We start from the raw sequence: 19,106 nt of genomic DNA, 5'->3' as shown, positions 1-19,106 counted from the left end.
CGGTCCACTAGGGCGGAGTGCCATCTGGGAATTTTACACCCTCAACAGATTTTGTATGCATTTTATGTAGTTTGAGAATTCTAATGGGATTTACGGCTTGGCACGCAGAGTCCTGTGTCAGTTGTCAGCACTGCTGAACTGGGTAATTTTGGCATTATTCGAGATGCTTCTATAGACAATAAAATTGATGTTGATATTGTTAGTCAAGGACTGCTGAAGAAAGATGTTGTGCCTGGCAATGCTTTAGTCAGCATGTATGCCAAATGGGGTGTACCAAAGTTTTCGTGCTTGGCAATGCTTTAGTTGACAAGTTCATGCCAAATGTGGTGCCCAACAACGGCCAAGGGCCGCCCAAAATTAACCCAAAAGGGTCGCCCAAGGTGTGGCCGCCCACATTGAGGAGAAAAGCCGCCCACCCATAAAATTCAATGGCCGCCCAAAACCATTAAAATGGACACCCAATAGGGTTTTTAGTGGGAAGCTAAGGGAAAAGGGGAGCTAGGGCGTGCCGGGAGCGGGCAATGAACTGCGCATCGAGCTTGATGATGCTCCGATGACGCTGACCAAGACACAGGAAGTGACCAGCATGCCTACGCGCTCCCATTCGGTGCTATCTACGACGCTTTTGGAGGAGGTCGAATTCCAAGCCTGCCACATCATCGACGCCGTTCCCACAACGATGGCACCCTTGTTGCATAAAAAGGAGAGAGGGCTATTAATAGAGGAAATAACGAGGGGGGTAATAAGCATAGAGGAATAAGATAACCCGGCAGGAAGGAAGAAAAGAAGAGGGTTACGAAGGGAGGTGGAGAGGTGAAGCAAGATATCTCTCTCTCTCTCTCTCTCTCGTCCTCAGCTCATCCTCGGCATGAACAAGGGAATTTGAACGAGAGAAAGGCAAGGAAGGGAGAACTACGGCACTGCAAAGAGGAGGCCAGACAAAGATTTGAAGGGCATGGAAAAGAGGAGTTAAGGGCGTGAAGAGGATACGAAGGAAAATTTCCATCACTGTCAGCTAGAGATTGATTAAACATTCTGTTAAGCTCGATGTCATTATGGACGTGTTTAATCTTGTAAATGGGAGCTTAAACTCCTACTTAGCAGATAATCCAAGGGACGGTGTTGTTAACAGTCCACCTTGGCTAAGGATTAAGTTGTACTCAAAGTATTGTTCAATAAATTGATGATTGCGGTGATTGCCAGAGTTTTTAGTGTCTCTTGTTCTCTCTCTTTCATGCCTCCCACAGCAAGAGGCCCGGGTGCCTGCCTGGCTCACGTTTCTAAGACATATTCCCCGACAATGTAAGTTTTCAATGGCATGGGAGAAGATGTGCAAGGCCTTAGCACCGCAAGTACCCCCACCTGACATGATGAAGAAGGACAGGTTCTTGGCTGGTCGTTGGAGAGTGGAGCTAAAGAAACCTAGGACATATGAAGATGCACTAGATTTAGCGAGGAACAAAGAGTGGAAGCTGAGAAGAGTGAGTCAACTAGGAGTAGAGTCTAGGCCCATGAGGTATGAATTTCAGCCTATGGATTCTTTGCAAGGTCGCATGCGAGGGGTTCATCATGAACCAATGGTTTCTGTTACTCCTCAAGTTATTCCAGCAGTGGACACTACAAAAGTACAAGATGATGGGCTAAGGCAAGACATGAGGCAAGTGGTAGATTTAATGAAGAATCTCAGCCAATACATTCTAGATAATGTGGGAAATAATCGAGGTTGGGGGAGGTTTGCAAATCAGCCAAGAGGTGAAGAAAAACCCAAGAATAGTGTTGGACAAAGCAATGGTAGGTTCTGGAGGTAGAAGCCCATGTGTTATAATTGTGGAGAGTTGGGCCACATCATCCCACAATGTGATAATCCATCAACGATGGGGGGAGACATGTATCCATTGCCAAGATAGGTGCTAGCTAGATCAAATGATTATGGCATTGAAATTAAGGGAGAGAAAGGAACCAGTGGATTAACCCAGGAGGAAAAGGGAAAAACAAAAGTGATAAGTGTGGTCACCTTGGAGAAGGTAGCAAAGCTAGAGGATACATTAGTGATGCCTATTGGGAAGAGGACCACACAGGATAAGGAAGGAAGAAGTGCCCCAGGTCCTAGCAAGAAGAAGGGAAAGACACATGAAGGCAAAGATGTCAAGGCCAAGAGGAAAAGAAGGGCTCGTTGTAAGTTTCATGTTTCAGATTTTCCACTAGGGGATGGGAAATTAAGCTATGACTTGAAGGAGGATCTGACAAGCAGGAAAGCAAAAGTTACTTTTGGGGAGCTTATATAGATGGTGCCTAAGCTAAAACAACAGTGGAAGAGGATGGTTAACACAATGGAGAAAGAATTAGAGAGAGGTTCAGTGAAGGTGTTGGCAATGGATGAGCTACCAAACATTTGCCCAATAGTAAATGTGTGGCACAAAAGAAAAAATTTGGGACAAGGTTAGGTTTATGGTGGAGCCAAAATATGTGTCATAACACACTCATGCGTTGAGAAGATGGGTCTTACAGTGACTCGGGTGTCAGGATTTCGGATCAGATTGGCAAAGCATCAAAAAGTAAAATGTTTGGGTGTTGTAAAGAGATTATAAGTGGAGGCGTATGATGCAAAGGCGGTGGTTGATTTTCATGTGATGACAACGGGGTTGGGAGCATATCCTATTATACTGGGTAGACCATGGTTGCGTGCAGTGGGAGCTGTTCAAGATTGGCGACGTGGTATGATTAGCCTCTATGGAAAGACAGGTGCCAAGAAGCTATATAATATGGATACAAGGAAAGTATTAGAAGATATTTATGAAGATGAGGATGAGTCTAGTGGTGAAGACTATACCATAGTGACTGATGAGGACAGTGATAGTACTACCAGCAGTGATGAGGATGTTGATGTTGCATTTCTTTTGATGGACAAAGAAATCCAGGAGTCTGGTTTAGTTGCATTTGCAAATGAGATTGAAGATGAAAGTGAAGGGCCTTGTGAAGTGATTGAAGGGCTGATGCAAACCAAGGTTGAATTGTCAAAGAAGCAAGAATTGATGACACAAATGATCAGTGGCGACCTCTTAGCTATGGAGAAGGAGATATATTTGCACATGCTGGTTAGTTTTCTTGATTTGTTTATTAGTTCATATGAAAAGATTAGACGTTCAAAGGAGAAGAGATGCATATAAAGCTGAAAGAAGGTGCTTAGACAGTGCGAAAAAGGCTAAGAAGGATGGGTCAAGAGCAAATGAAAGCCTTGCGGGAAGAGGTGGACAAGTTATTGAAGGCAGGGTTTATAGTCCCAGTGGGGAAACCAAAGAATGGGTGAGTCCAGTAGTAGTCAGCCCAAAGAAGGATGGAAAGTGGAGGATTTTTGCATATTTTAAACCCTCAAATGCAGCCACTAGGAAGAACCCATATCCTCTTCCATTCATTGATTAGATCTTGGATTCAGTGGAGGTTGTGAGAGGTACAATGTGTGTGATGGTTTTCCAAGCTATTTTCAATTGAAGATTGCTCTTAAAGATTGAATAAAGACAACTTTCATTATGCCATGGGAATGTTATTGCTGCACGGTATTGCCATTTGGGTTTTCAAATGGACCATCTTTATATCAAGAGAGAGAAAATTGGGTATTGGAACCATTCACTGGTAGTTGTGTTAAAGCTTTTATGGATGACTTCTGGGTCTACAGCAGTAGGGCTGAACACCATGAGAAGTTGCAAATGGTATTGGCTAGGTATGATGAATGTGGAGGAAAACTCAATCCAAAGAAATGTCATCTAGCACAGCCAAGGGTGAAGTTATTGGGCCATATGGTGTCAGAAAATGGCATTGAGGCTGATCCAGACAAGGTTAAGTCTATTATTCTTTTTCCATCACCTACGAGTATGAACCAATTGGAAATATTTATACAAAAAGTGAAGTACATGGAGCGGTTTATTCCATTGTCTTCACAGCTCCTTTATCCATTACAACAATTAGCAAATCATGATCCATTGCAATGGGATGACAAGTGTGAAGAATTGTTTCAAGAGGCGAAAGAGGTGTTAGGGGGGCTATCAGCCATGCAGGCTCCTGATTGGGATCAAGTGTTTTATGTAAATCCATCAGTCGGGGATGATGCCATTAGGGCCATGCTATTGCAAAAGGGGAAGGGAAACCATTATATGAGGCCAGTCTATTGTGCAAGCCGAGTGAAGTGGGTAGCAAAGAGAAATTTCTCAGAAGTAGAGCTAGTGATGGCTAGTGTAATATTTGCTTGTCGACGATTTCGTCATTACTTGCTACCACGACCTTTTGTTTCCTTAACGAGTTACACCTTTTTGCCACAATTAATTAAGGGCACTAACATGTCAAATGTGGTCAAGAAATGGGTAATTGAGGTGCAAGAGTTTGAGTTCTCTTTTCTAGTGGAAGACAGTACAAGGGCTACCCTAGCTGATTTGCTGACTTACAAGGAGAATCCCCTCCTTGTTAAGGAAGAAGTGGTGAGAAGGGTAGTTGAAGAAGTGCCACAAATCAGCAATGCACATGTTTTGTTCTTTGATGGCTCATACAGAAAGAGCCATGATGCGGCTTCAGGGGGTATAGCCCTTTATGATCCAGAGGGGAAGATAGTATGCAAGAGAGGGTTCAAATTGGATGCTCATAGTAACAATGAGGCCGAATATGGTACGTTGGAAGCCGGATTACACATTTGTTTGAAGCAGGGGATTAGAACGTTGAGCATAAAAGGTGATGCCTTGTTAGTTGTGAAGCAAGTGTTGGGTGTGTGGAAGGCCTGGTAAAAAGGTTCGAAGCATGTAGCATCAGACACATTGAACGTGCTCTAAATGGAGAGCACATGAAGCATCTCAAAGCATGATTGGGGAGCTATTTGTGTTGAGGACCAATTTACCTCTTTATCATGACCGGGAAAGTTTGTCTCAAGAAGAGGAGTTTCCGCTAACAGGAATCATTCCGAAGGACAATCAGAAGTCTAAGAAGTATGGTTTTGTTCATAGAGCATCAAGGTACAAACTGATTGGGGATGTCTTGTACATGAAAGGGGCTGATCTTGTGTCGAGACATGTACCTTGGCAGGAGGAGATTTATAGAGTGTTGGAAGAGAATCATGAAGGCGCATGTGGTGGAAATTTTTCTTGAAAGATCACCTTGCATAAGATATTGCAAGAGGGGTATGTATGGCCTAGTTTGCATAAGGATGTTCATCATTGGTGTAGGTCTTGCAATAGGCCGTGTCAAGCATTTGGGAAGAGAGTGTTGAAGCCAGAGCTACGAAAAACCATTATGGCGTTTGATGTGTTTGAAAAGTGGTGGATTGATGCAATAGGCCCGCAACCTATCACAAGCAGGGGAAAAGCTATATTTTGACTGCAGTGGACTATCTCTCTAGATGGGCAGAGGCTATAGCACTAAAACAAATCACTGCAAAGGATGTGGAAAAATTTGTGTAAGATGAAATATGTTGCAAGTTTGGGGTGCCACTGGAGCTACTTTTGGATAAGGGGCCAGGATTTAGAGCTAAACTGCTAGACTTTTTATGCGCAAAGATGAAGATTAGGCACCAGCATACCACTCCTTATTCCCCACAAAAGGAAGCACTATTGCCTGTGGAAGTAGAGTTACCTGCGGTCAAGATGTTAGAAAAGTTTCTTGGGTAGTCCAATGATGCATTCAAAGAGAGGCTCTTACAATTACAAGAGGTTCAGCTGGATAGGATGAGCGCATTGGAACATTATGGGCAGATGCAAGATAAGGCTTTAGAAAAGATAAATGAAAAGGTCAAAATTAAGGGTATCAAGAAACATGACTTGGTTTTGCGCTACAACAGTAAGTTGGACAAGACATTCCAGAATAAGTTTCAAATTAAGTGAGAAGGCCCTTTCAAGGTAGTGGAGTGTTTTCCGAATGGTACATATCAACAACTGGCTAACCTTGATGGGATTCTACATAAGTCAAGGGTAAATGGATTGTATCTTAAATTATATCATTCTAGGTTGATGATGGTGGAGCAAGATGAGTTGTCTGCAGGACAAGTAATGTATGTGAGGGATGAGGAGACCTGTGATCCAACGAGTCTCATATCTCTTTTTGTTGTTGTTGCTGATCATGAATGATCTAGCAGGCTAGGGGATGGGCAGATTATGTTAAGAGTTTTTTGGAAGAAGTGATTGCGCATATGTACATACACATGCATGGAGCATCAAATAAAGGATTGCCCATTTTCCAGAGCCAGGTGGTTACGTGGGGCCCACATGTGTATATATAGGACAACGTGTACATAGTACATAAATTTTCATCATCACTAGTACTAGTGTGTTTTTCTATAAAAATGAGGAGTTTGTAGCGCGTAAAAATTCTTGAGGAATCTGTCAGCGGGCCGATGACATGAGGTAAGCAGGTATGTCAGATGGCATCTAGTGGAGTCAGGAGGTCGAATGGGGTCAATAATTGCACATGGGTAAGCGAGGACACAACGTGGGTGTTTTCTTGTGATGATTATGCAGAAAGGTCATCATGAGGACTATATTTGGGGGCCACTTCACGTGATTGTGGGATGCATTATTGGAAAAATTTGAGCGCCATGTGTGTGGATGGATGTAGAAGGTAACAAAAATGCATTGCGTGGCCAGTTTTTGGCCTGTTCGGGGTCTGTTTGAGGTCAACTAAAAGGCCAAAGGTTCCCAAGGGATAAATTAAAGTATGGACACTGAAAACCTGAGAAAAATATGAGAAAAACATGGAGAGAAGAGGAGGAACGTCTGGAACTTAGATTTTGCTATTTTTGGAGCTTGTTTTGGTCATAAACTGCTCATCCGAGGTTGAATTTGAGCACTTTGATATTGTAGACTGGGGTTTTTGGCTGCTCCGGACGCAATGTTCTGTACATTTTGCCAAATTCCTCACTTTTTCCTGATGTTTTGGCTGTGTAAGTCTCTCTAGTGAGCGAAGTCTCTGCTCCAATTTGTGGTTGTATCTGGCATATTTCATCCATATTGTGTGAGCTATTTTCCCCATTGGTGTTGGCCCAAGCTCAATTGTATCTAATCATCAAAAATATTTCTCTTTTGAGCTGATTTTTTGGGTGTGTGTGTGTGTGTGTGTCTCTGTGTTGAGTGAGCAAATGAATAGTCTCTCTCCTCTCACTCCATCGGTGTGTTCCCTGTCTCGGCGAGGTGGGTTGTGTAAGCCGAGTGGTGCCCCATAGTGTGTGTGTGTGTGTGTGTATCATCCCAAGAGTGTGTGTTGGGTGATTATAGAGGCATTGTGTGTGTTTCCATCCCCCTCACAATGCAATCTTAGCGTAGCCTTGAATAAATGTACGATACCATCCTGTTAAACCAATAAAGCCACATACGTCTCGTACTGATTTTGGTGTAGGCCAAGCTATAACATCTTTGATCTTACTTGGGTCATTAGAAAAACAATCTTTGGATACAATAAATCCCAGATATTCCACTTTGTCAGTGAAGAAGGTGCATTTGCTATGTTTGGCATAAAGTTGATTTTAACGGAGAAGTTCAAGTACTCGCCGCACATGTTGTTCGTGTTCTTCTCTATTTGTTGAGTAAACCAGGATATCATCAAAGAAGACAAGAACAAGTCATTAAGATGCTCTCGAAACACATCGGTCATGAGACGATTACAAGTTGTTGGTGCATTGGTAAGTACAAAAGGCATAACTGTAAATTCATAATCTTCAAAACGAGTATTAAATCCTGTCTGGTATGTCCTCCTTCTTGATTTGGATTTGGTAATACCTTGACTTAAGATCAACTTTTGTGAAGATAGAAGCTCCATTTAATCGGTCAAGCACTTCATCAATTCTTGGTATTGCATACTTATTCTTGACTGTTACTTGGTTCAATCCACGATAATCAATACAAAGACGTAGAGTACCATCCTTCTTCCAATTAAGAGAACAGGAGTGCCATGGAGAAATGTTGGGTTGAATGAAGCCTTGTTCAAGGAGTTGAGTTAATTGCTCTTGAGTTCCGCAGATTTAGGTACTGAAATTTTGTAGGGTCTAGGGCAACTGGTTGAGCTCTCGGAGTAAGCTCTATTGTATGATCAAGATCACGCTTAGGTGGTAACTGTGAAAGTTCTTCCGGTAGAGTTTTGGTGATTGAATTTCCTATGAATTGTCGATGGCCCAGGTCTAAAATTTCCAAAATTCCAATTCAGATTGAAGTTTCTATGTTCATAATTGTCCACTAATCCTGTGAATCTTGAATTGTTGAATGGACAATTCCTGAATTGATAACCAAGATCAAGACAAGTGTAGCACAAATGATCCTGTCTGGATTTCATACGTAATAAGTTCTCTCTTCTTTGTTGTGGATTCCCAGACCTTTGTTCCTCCTTGAGACGAGCTTTTTTATTTCACGAACAAGAAGAAGTTTTGGTTTCCTCTTTCCGGTAGTAGATAACTCTATTTCAATGGGTTTGCCTGCATCAAGAACATCTGCAAAATTAGTTTAAGACAAAGACTCTAAAGTCTAGTCTTCATAGGATTATGTAACCTGACACGAATCGGGCTACTTTGACCTCTTGAGTCATCCTTGCTGGAGCATACTTGACAAGGGTTAAGAAATAATGATAGTATGATTACAGATCTTTGGTTCCTTAAGTGCAATCAAGAAACGCATCCATATGGTCTAAATGATAGACTTTGTTCTGATAGTTCTTCTTGAGCTAGGTTTTAAGGTAATCCCAAGTTGCAGCATTAGGGTCAACATTGTTTTCTATGCAATGGTCTCTCCACCAACGGCTTGGCTGTTTTCTCTAGTTTGAACTTAGCGATGATAGCTTTGTTTATTGCTGATGAATGAGCCAAATCAAAGTAGTCATCCATGTGCTCAATCCAATCTTCAAGAACTTTGCCTACATCTTTGCCTTCCCCCCTTAAATTTCCAGGTTGAGACTTGCGAAGCATGGCATCAATGTCTCTATCAATAATGGTGTGGTGAGGAACAATAGGTGCGTTTGCGTTAGCAGCAGCCGCATTTTCTCTAGGAGGCATGGTAACTTACTGCACCATATCAACCAAGGTCACACTTACTAAAGTTTTATAGTCCATTCAAAGTCCTTAAATCAAATATACTAAACAGTTGAAGACAAGATGAGAGAGAAATAGGAGAAAGAATAACGAATAAATTAATCCAATTTCTATGTCACAAAACTTTGGGTTTTTGAAAAGTCTACAAGTGTCTTGAAAGTTTCTAATAAATCCTAATGGCTCTTACATGATGCACTTGGTAATATCCATTTTGACATCCTTCCACCAATGGAGCATAGCTATCCCATTCCTTGAGTTTGTCAGATGGGTGATCCCAATAATCCTTTTTTATCTTTGGTTGAAACATTTCTTTGTTGGCATGTGAGTCATACCATTGTTGAGTAAGAGATTTTTTTGTTACAGGTACCCCCATTTTGGTGTGAACAATCACCTTCTTGTACCTGAAGTAGTCATTGAAGTAAGCAGATTCTTTTGGAAATACATCCGGCGTGTCCCATCCAACTGAGTTGTGTATGTTTTCACAATCTGCAAGGAACTGAGGTCTGTTGTAGGCATTGTATAAAACTTTTATATGACGAGGATTGTAGATTAGTGACTTTCCAAATAAGTCAAAGAACAACTCCCAAGGTACCGGACTAAAGAAATGTCAGACGTTCTTTTTGCATTGACGGCCCCACACATTAAACATAACAATGTCGAAGCATCCCGTAGCCATTACTAAAGGAAGTATGTTTCTGGCCATCCATGTTTCCTTTGTTGGTCTTAGGGTAAGCTCATAAGCATTTATGTACAATATTTGATAAGTGACAACAATCTCCTTTTTCAACTTGGATTGTATCCACTCGATACTCCCAACAGGCAAGGGTTTATGGTCACGTGGTCTAAACTTGGGGTTCCTTGCAGGTTAATGATATCAAGCTCGAAATGTATTAGGTACAATAAAATCCGTAGACATCAATCTTTTCTTCTCTTCCCCATTATGCGTGGTAGTGACAAGCCTTTGCACTTCCACCCCAATTTGGAAAAATGCTCCTCCACCACCATAAGGCGGGAGAGTATATCCGTCCATATCCCTCGAGGTAAGATGTCAGTCATCTACACCATCACTCATGTTACTTAGAATTATAAAACCAAGATCCAAACTCAGATATTATATCCTCAAAACAGTTTGTGTTATATCAAAATCAAATTTTTATAATCGCAGAAGACCAAAAAGATACATAGTGTTTCTAGGGAGATACGTAAATACGAAAGGGTCCTATGAAGCAAGTCTTGGTTCCTACAGCCAAGGTTTTACCCCTATACTTGTTCACGTCTTCCTTTTCGTACCATTCCTCTCCTCGTGATGGCTACGGGATACTTCCAATAATGCAATTTACATGAGCATGTCGTTCATTTACACCACCTCTGTAGAAATATCTACTCGAGTCCACTGCCATAAATTCAAAAAAAAATCACAAAAAAATAGAAAAACATAAAAAATTCACAAAAAATAGAAAACCTCATAAAAAATTCAAAAATAGCACAGATTAAAAAAGTTCATAGAAAATTCAAAAAAGGTCACGAAAAATCATTAAAAAATCATAAATTGATTGAAATTTTAAAATAAATCACAAGAATTCATAAAACCCATTTTAAAAATCCATAAAAATTTAAAAAAATTCACAAAAAACAGAAAATTACCAAAAAATTTCTAAAAACAAAAACTTTCCCCGAGAAAATCATAAAAAGACTAAAAAAGTTAGAAAATATAAAATTTCATAAATAATTAGGAAAAATAAAAAGGAACTCACCGAAAGTCCCAGAAAAAGACAGAACAAGCCAGAAAGCGTCAGAAAAGCAAAAGAACAACTGGGAAAATTACACCAGGCAAAACGAATCAGAGCAGCCAAAAAAAGCGAGCAAAACAATCAACTCAAAGCCGTGAGCAGCCGAAAGTTTTTAAATTTGTCACAATCAAGCTGAAAATCGACCAATCACGGTGGATTGCAGAGTAAGCTGTTTAAGGCCCAGAACAAGCCGACATGGACTCAAATCGAGCCAAGAACTCACGTACAATAGAGCAAGCAAGTAGCAATGGCAACACATGCACAACTGCACAAGACCATATTTTACAGCTATATGGCTACAATAGAGAAAAAGTCTTATATGCAGATTCAGAAGACCATAGATACTTGATGATCAATAAAAGCAACACGGGAGCCAAGATCCTATTCATCAGAGTAAAGCTAGATTCAGAGAACTCCCAGATGTTCACAGACTTCAGTGGAGCCAGGTATTGCAAGCTCAAAGATGAAGTGCAGATATAAGTGTAGAAAGTCAACCCAAGTGTTTATTTAGAAATCTGTATAAGACCGCAAAGCATCCATTCGGTGCATATGCAATCACGGTCATCGTACATGGATTACACTGGTCAGATATATAGTCGAGAGCTAGAATTGCAAGATCCAATAGATCATCCAGTAGAAGCCAATCTAATTGGACAACCAAGCCAAAGACGATACAAAGGTCAAGATGGAGCACTCTACAGCTTGATGCTCAATGTTTTAAAAGAAGACGCCGACAACTTGGCAACCACAAAAGTTGAAGCTTCTTAGCAAGAGCTTGACATGATAGAGCCAGTTGAAATACCACCAACCATGGCATATTGCTAAGATTGTGGAAAAACAGGTGGACATTTTGCTAAAGATTGACCAAGAAATCCAGACAACAGGGACATATCAACTACCAAGCAAAGTACAGAGAAAATTGAAAATGTGAATCTCGATGTAAGTGCATTTAACTCGTCACTTATCATGCAATCGGATGATTCTGCATTACCATTAGAAGCACCAGTAAAAGCATTGCAAGTTCAAAATCGGCACAAAGATGCACAGACACCTAAAAAGCTTAAAATTGATTCTTTGAACAAAAAATTATTGCATGAATTTAGTAAAGGTGTCGTGATATCACCAAAGGTTGAAAAGAATGTTAGGTTTACAAATGATTCCGCATCCACTGATACAAGTGTGCAATCATTCACGAGTCTAAGGGACAAATCAAATAGAATGATGTTAGATTTGTATGGTACACATAATTCATATGCACACTATGTAAACCAAAGGGCAACTGTACAAAAAGGATCAACCAGTGTTTGAGCGGCCAACATACCAGCTCATAGAAGTGCGTCCAGTGATAGATCAGAAAGGATGGTTCATTTCAGAGGAAAGAATCTATTATAGCCCATCCTCTCTAGAGCTGAGAGATATTATCCAAGTGAACCCAGAAACCTCTTCAGAGCCAAACTCTCCTCCATCCAAAATCAAGCTTCGATGTTGTGACCAAACGAGTATATACTTTGACCAAAACAGTCGTAGGTATAGACGAGAGTCTAGCATCTATGATGCCTTGGGTCCTAAAACCAGAGAAGATCATATCATAGGAGACCCATGGGATAGACAATATCAGGGTTAAGATTATGTTATTTATAGATTGACTTGGGGAATAATTTGTCATGTTTCACGGAGATACATAGGAAACTATGTAGAAGGTTTACAGATGCCAAACATCAATAGTGCTAGCCAAAGTGTGCCATCACAGTCCCAAAAGGTGAGACTAAATCAGAGCAAAACAATTTTGAACTCTTACAATGAAGCAGGCTATTAGTGATCACCCTAGGATGGGGAAAGCTACAAAGCCATCAAAATTAGCTTTATTACCAGGAAATGCTACAGCATTAGGAAGCCCTAGAGCTTCTAGTAAACAGATCCCTTCAAGACAAAAACCATTGAAAGATCATATGGTTGTTGGAAGTTTCCAATTGACCCAGATTCCCTCAGAATCTGCAAATAGATGTCTCTCTAAAGATCATCAGGGACAAAAGTTTCAATTGATCTTCACGATCAAAGTCAAAAGCCGAAAAAGCCTATAGTGTTCAAACAAATACATGTGACCAAGCTCACATATGCATATCAAGATGCACATGGTAACGAATATCAGCTAGATCACGACCTTGTACAAACCCCTATGGATGGTATGACTGAAGTCAAAGACTATTTGAAGATGATGAAAAGCCTCAAAGTGCTAGAACAGATGACAAAAACGTCAAAACCAATGGGAGATAAAGTCCAGAAAGCTACACAAAGGTCACAACCAAAATCTCCTCCGAAGAGACAGATTTTGCGAGACAGTACAATGGATCTTTTAAGGTCAAAGGTTACTCAGATGCACGTAGACAATGCTCAACCATTGAAAAAATGTGCAATATTACAGTCAATGGAGCCAACATCAATTGAAGCAGGTGGTCAAAGCAAAGAAAATGCAGATAAAGTTCAACCAAAGGATGTTGACATAGCAAAAGAAGTCAATTTGGATACAAATCCTGAGAAGATTAAGTGCAACATTGTTGGTGAAAACAAAGAAAAGCTGTCAAGTGAAGTAAAGCTAGATTTTGAGTTTGACAAGAACCTCATGTCCTTTTGCACTTGGAAAAGATGTGGACAACCACAGCTGGAAGATGCTCCTGAATTTGTGACCATATCAGGAAACAAATGAGTAGAATGCTGGAGAATCACCTCCACCACCATTGAAGTAATTTCAAAAATCATCATAGCTCAATTCCACGTGATTACAACAAGGGATAAGCCAGACACCATCCTAATGGGAATGCCAATGGACCAAAAGATCCTATACATACAGAGCTCAATGAAGATGCAGTCTTCAGAGACAACAAAGAATGAAGACCAAGATTGGTCACTCACGAACGACAACAAAAAGTCTTCAAGCACAATTAAAATGGAGACTTATATCAAAGCAGATCTTATTGAAGATGATTCATCTCCATCAATCAGAACTTCAGAAGAGCTTAAAGAAAATCAAGCAAAAACAAGTGTAGATCAAACAAAACAAAAAGCAACCACGAAAGCTATTGAGCAGAGAATGCCACCAAAGCCAGAAGTTAAGAAGAACGAGGTTGCAAAAAATCATGAAACAATAGGAAGTCCAATGATCAATCACTCATTTCCAATTGAATCAATCAATGCAAGTCAAATTGGAAAACAAAGTCTCAAGCCACCCTCCATAGAGACACAATTAGATCAAGATGAGACTATGTAAAAAGAAGGACAAAGATCTTCAATAGAACCAACATTGAGAATAGTTGTGGTTCTCAGTAGTACAAAAGGATCAAGTGTCAGATGCAATGCTCTATTGGATAAAGAAGAAAATTTCAATATGGTTGCAGATAACATTCAGAGTATTCTAGAGATTACTCAAGGCAAGCCAGATAACAAAAACAGCATGCTACAAGTCAAAAAGAAATGGTTGCTACCCTTAGCATCCAAAATCATGAAGAACAGGTAAAGTTTCAAGTAAAGCCTTCAAAAGACATGCATGCAGATGTCATCCTTGGACATCAGTGGCTAGACCAACACAAGGCCTACAAAGAAGATACAATGCTAATACTTTCTTTTCCAAGAGGTAGCCAGCAGCAGATAGAGGTACCGTTAATGCTAGATTTTGAGCTACAAAAGTCACGAGAATCAAAGACAAATCTTGCAGACAAAAGTAAAGCTAAAGTGGAATCTCCTCCGATTAGCAAAGAAGGTGTGATAGAATATGCCTCTACATCAAAGAACCCCCATGGATCAGCTTCTTCAAGCAAGACAGGATTTCAAAACTTAAAGTCAATTGTTGACCCAACGAAAACCTCTAAGGAGACACCCAGAAAAGCAAAGATATTTCAACCAAAGGAAAGGAAAGTCAAGCAAGTGTTTGTTTCGAGCAATTTAGTCAAAGTCAATGATCCAGTTTGGATTAAGGACAGGAAATCAACACAGAAAGACAAACACATAGGATGTATAGCATCACAGTGGAGCTTAAAAGAACAGAAGTACTATGGAGGTAACAGACACATATGGGTACCAAAACCATAGGTTAGGGCATATGAAGTAACCTCAAGTCCCTCCCAAGAAAGAAGGCCCACAAGGTATCAACCTCAACAATATCCTAGGATACCTAAGAAGCAGGTATACAATAGAACAACATTGAAAGATGCTAAAGTCTACCACAACTCTCAAGAGGATACAGAGCAAAGACGGCTCTCAAAGAATCTTCCTCTTAGACAAGAATTCTACACGGGGTATACAAAGATTTTGCTACCAATCAGCCACAAGTCAATTGCAACTACTCCAGACCTGCATGAAAACAGCAAGAAATCAACAAGACCTAGTGTGAAGCAAAGTCAACAAAGGAGCTACAAAGGTCATCAAGAGATTTGGATTCCTAAATCTTCCAATGCTCCTAGTCAAAAGCCAAATGTCAATGATCAACAGAAGCCTACAATAACATCAAAGACTTCTTACAACATGCCTAATTGGAGAATCAAACAGATAATGGAGTCTTCACGGTCAAAGAAGGACAACCCAACCAATGCAAATGCAGATTTGAAGATGATAAAATAGGTATGGCAAAAGAAACCTTCAATGCCAACTTGGTCCTTCACTAATCCTCTTTCTTAGGATTCAAGCTTACTTTTTCCTGAAGAAATGTTTGCAGTAAGCATAAGACTGTAAAAAGTCAAGTCGCCAAGGTGCAAGAAACACTCTTTGGCATAGTCAGAGTTGGGCTGTTGAGCCATGAAATGAGCAAAGCATTAGTCCCAAAGCTTCAATTCATATTAAACTCTGTGCTAAGAGTCGTAGTTATTAGGCTTACACTCAAGCTGGAGGAGTTGAGCATATCTAAAGTCATGTCGCTCATGCTAAATGATATGAGCATAAGAGTCCAAGTCTATTAACTTACAATTGGTGGAGTGTTGTAGAGTCCAACACTCACGCATAGTGCATAGTAAGGTGAGAGCACATATCCTCGTCAACAAAAACCATTCTTAAAGAAATTCCATCTTTCTAAATTACCCCTCAAAATCTTTCTTGCACACCATATTGTTTCCGATGCATTTCTGTGTATGCATAATTAGGATGTCCCATCATTGGACAAATGCATTAGACACTCTTTTCGCTTCCACCTATGCACCTTGAGTGGACTACAACATGCAAACCAATGTCCCATCATGCTACCCTTTCATATTTGCTACCTTTTGAATTCAATATCTATCAACAAATAATTCCCATGCTAATAAGTACTCCAATAATGTGCATATCCCAAAGGAATTTTTTTCCCCACTGGGTTTTTTCCCTTTGGTCATCTAAACCCTAATTTAGAACCTCATCATTCTACTTCCCTTGTACATACTTTTCATAAATAAGGAGCAACTCATCATTATGCTATACAATGGAAATATGCAACATCATCTCTCACATCAGACTATTTAGATCAATGAAGATCCTACAGCAAATTGAACCTCATCAAAAAATTCAATGAAAAATGAAGACGCCTCCAGGTACACTTCTCAACGGTGCCCGAGGATGGGCATTAAAATCGATAGGGGAGAATGTTAACTGAGTCAACGTCAGTTAACAGAAGCTGCTAAAGATGGAAGACTTACAAATGCACATCAAAGATCAAAGAGAAGAAGCTATAAAGATTGGAGTTACACATTTTTCAAGTTTTTCCAAAATGGTCACGTAGTGCAAATTCTCGAATTATTTCAAGCCATTGTAATATTTTAATGTGTTACGGGCTCAATGGGAGTTCCAATATGTAAAGAATAGGTCATTTATTGTGCCTAGGTAGCAGATACATTAAGTAGTGGAGCCCTAAAGGCCTTGGGCACCCGAACATTGCATATTTTTACCCTAGGTACATAAGGTAGTGTGTAAATGAAATTGGGGTTCTCAAGCTCATTTGTTGAGAGCACTCTTTGGTGAGAGCTCTGTAGGTATGTGCCTATGGAGTCCTTGAGCTTCTCCTTGCTCATGAGACTTGATTAACACTAATCAATGATTCATTCTCTTTCACTATGCCTCTCTCATGCTTCTTATGATTCCCAATGATGCTTAGATTAGCTGGATCTTAACTAACTAGTGGTTAATCCCTCTCTAATCTTGTGTGATTGCCCTCTTTTACTTGTGTGTGCATGTAGGTTTGATTGGAGTGTGGTGCTTGATAGATCTATGTGTGTGTGCTTGTGATTAGTGTGTTACGTGATAGGCTTAGTGTTGTGTGCGTCTTGCAATCGTAGTGTCTGTGATTGGGTTGATTAGAGGTGAAGAGAAGTGGATATGGAGATTTCCCTTCATTGCGGCTTAGCTCCTCCATAGGCCGAGAAGCTCACTTCGTAGAGTTAACCATTTGTGTTTCCACGATTAGTTCATTAACCGTGTGAGTATTTCCATGCCCTAGTCGGGTAGCTCATCCCTCTGTATTGACAATTTTGTTGGTCATTGGAGCTATTGCATCGATGCGACCCCCAACACCCTTAGACTCGTGAATAATTGCACACTTGCGTTCGTGGATGCAGAATCATTTGCAAACCTGACAGTCTTTTCAACCTTCGGTGATATCTCGACACCTTGACTAAATTCATGCAAGAATTTATTGTTCAAAGAATCAATTTTAAGCTTTTCAAGTGCCTGTGCATTTTTATGCTGATTTTGAACTTGTAGTGTTTTTATTTGTGCTTCTAATGGTAATGCAGAATCATATGATTGCATTAAAAGTGACGAGTTAAATGCACTTACATGGAGATTCACATTTCTAATTTTCTTTGTACCGTGCTTGGCAGTTGATATGTCCCTGTTTTTTGGATTTCTTGGACAATCTTCAAAAAAATGTCCACCTTTTCGTACACAATCTCCGCAATACACCATGACTAGTGGTATTTCATTTGGTTCTGTCATGTCAAGCTCTTGCTGAGAAGTTTCAGTTTCTATGCTTGCCAAGTTGGCAGCCTCTTCTTTCAGAACAGTGAGCATCAAGTTGTAGAATGCTCCATCTTGACCTTTGTACCGTCTTTAACTCGGTTCTCAAGGTAGATTGGCTTCAATTGGCTGATCTGTTGGATCTTTCAATTCTGGTTCTCGACTATAGATTTGACGACTGTAGTCCATGTACAATGACCCTGATTACATATGCACTAAATGGATGCTTTGCGGACTTGTATAGATTTCTGGATAACCACTTGGGTTGACTTGTTAAGTATGGAGCCTGATTTACCCCTTGTAATTTTTTGTGATAAAAACGCACATTTGTAAGGTCCCCATTATGAGGAGAATCCATCGTGCGTGAAGAAAAATCACACGCAAGAAATAAAAATCACTCGCCGGAAACCAAAATTGCCAAAATTCAGGGGTAGTGGCCAAAATTTTCCTTTATCGGAATATTTCTTTTCATCGGAATATTATGGCCGTACAACGAGCGAAAAGTGGTCGAAAAACGACCAGTCGGTTGGCCGGTTGACAGGTTGGCCGGTGGCCAGTAGTCAATGGCTGGTGGTCGGAAGTCAATGGTGGAAAGTCAATGGCCGGTGGCCGGTGCCGAATTCAATGGCCAGTGGCCGAATTCAAAAGCGGACTTGTCTTCTCAAGGGCGGCCACACATGGGCGGATTGGAGGGTCCAATTTGGACTTATGTACACAAGGGCGGCTACACATGGCTGCCTCTCATGAGAGAGGGCAACCCTTTTGGCCTATAAAAGGAGGCCATTTCTACATAAATTTTATAGTGTGAAGTTGATACAACAAGGTGAGTGTGAGGTGGTGAGAGTGAAGCAAGGTGGGAGCTCCATTAAGGGTATAATCCCTTTGTAAACTACTTCTTGTTTTGAAGTACTAAAGCCCTTGAGTGGTTGCTTTCCCATGGACGTAGCCCACATTGGGTGAACCACGTATATCGTGTGTACTCTCTCTCTCTTTACTCTATAATCTCTTGTGTGTGAAATCTATCTCTCTCCATTAAGTAATCTACTCAAATATCTATTTAGCTACGTCATATTTCCTAACATGACTTTCTGAATTTATATATGCACTTCATCTTTTATTTGCAATACCTGGCTCCACTGAAGTTTGTAAACATCTGGGAGTTCTCTGAATCTGGCTTTACTCTGATCAATAGGATCTTGGCTCCTGTGCTGCTTTTACTGCTCATTAATTATCTATGGCCTTCGGAATCTCCATATAAGACTTTGTCTCCATTGTAGCCATATAGCTGTAGAATCTGCTTTGTT

The sequence above is a fragment of the Adiantum capillus-veneris genome, chromosome 5, assembly GCF_014529385.1.
Source record: "Adiantum capillus-veneris isolate H3 chromosome 5, ASM1452938v2, whole genome shotgun sequence".
Classification (NCBI taxonomy): Eukaryota; Viridiplantae; Streptophyta; class Polypodiopsida; order Polypodiales; family Pteridaceae; genus Adiantum; species Adiantum capillus-veneris.
Note: the sequence above shows the minus strand (reverse complement) of the source record.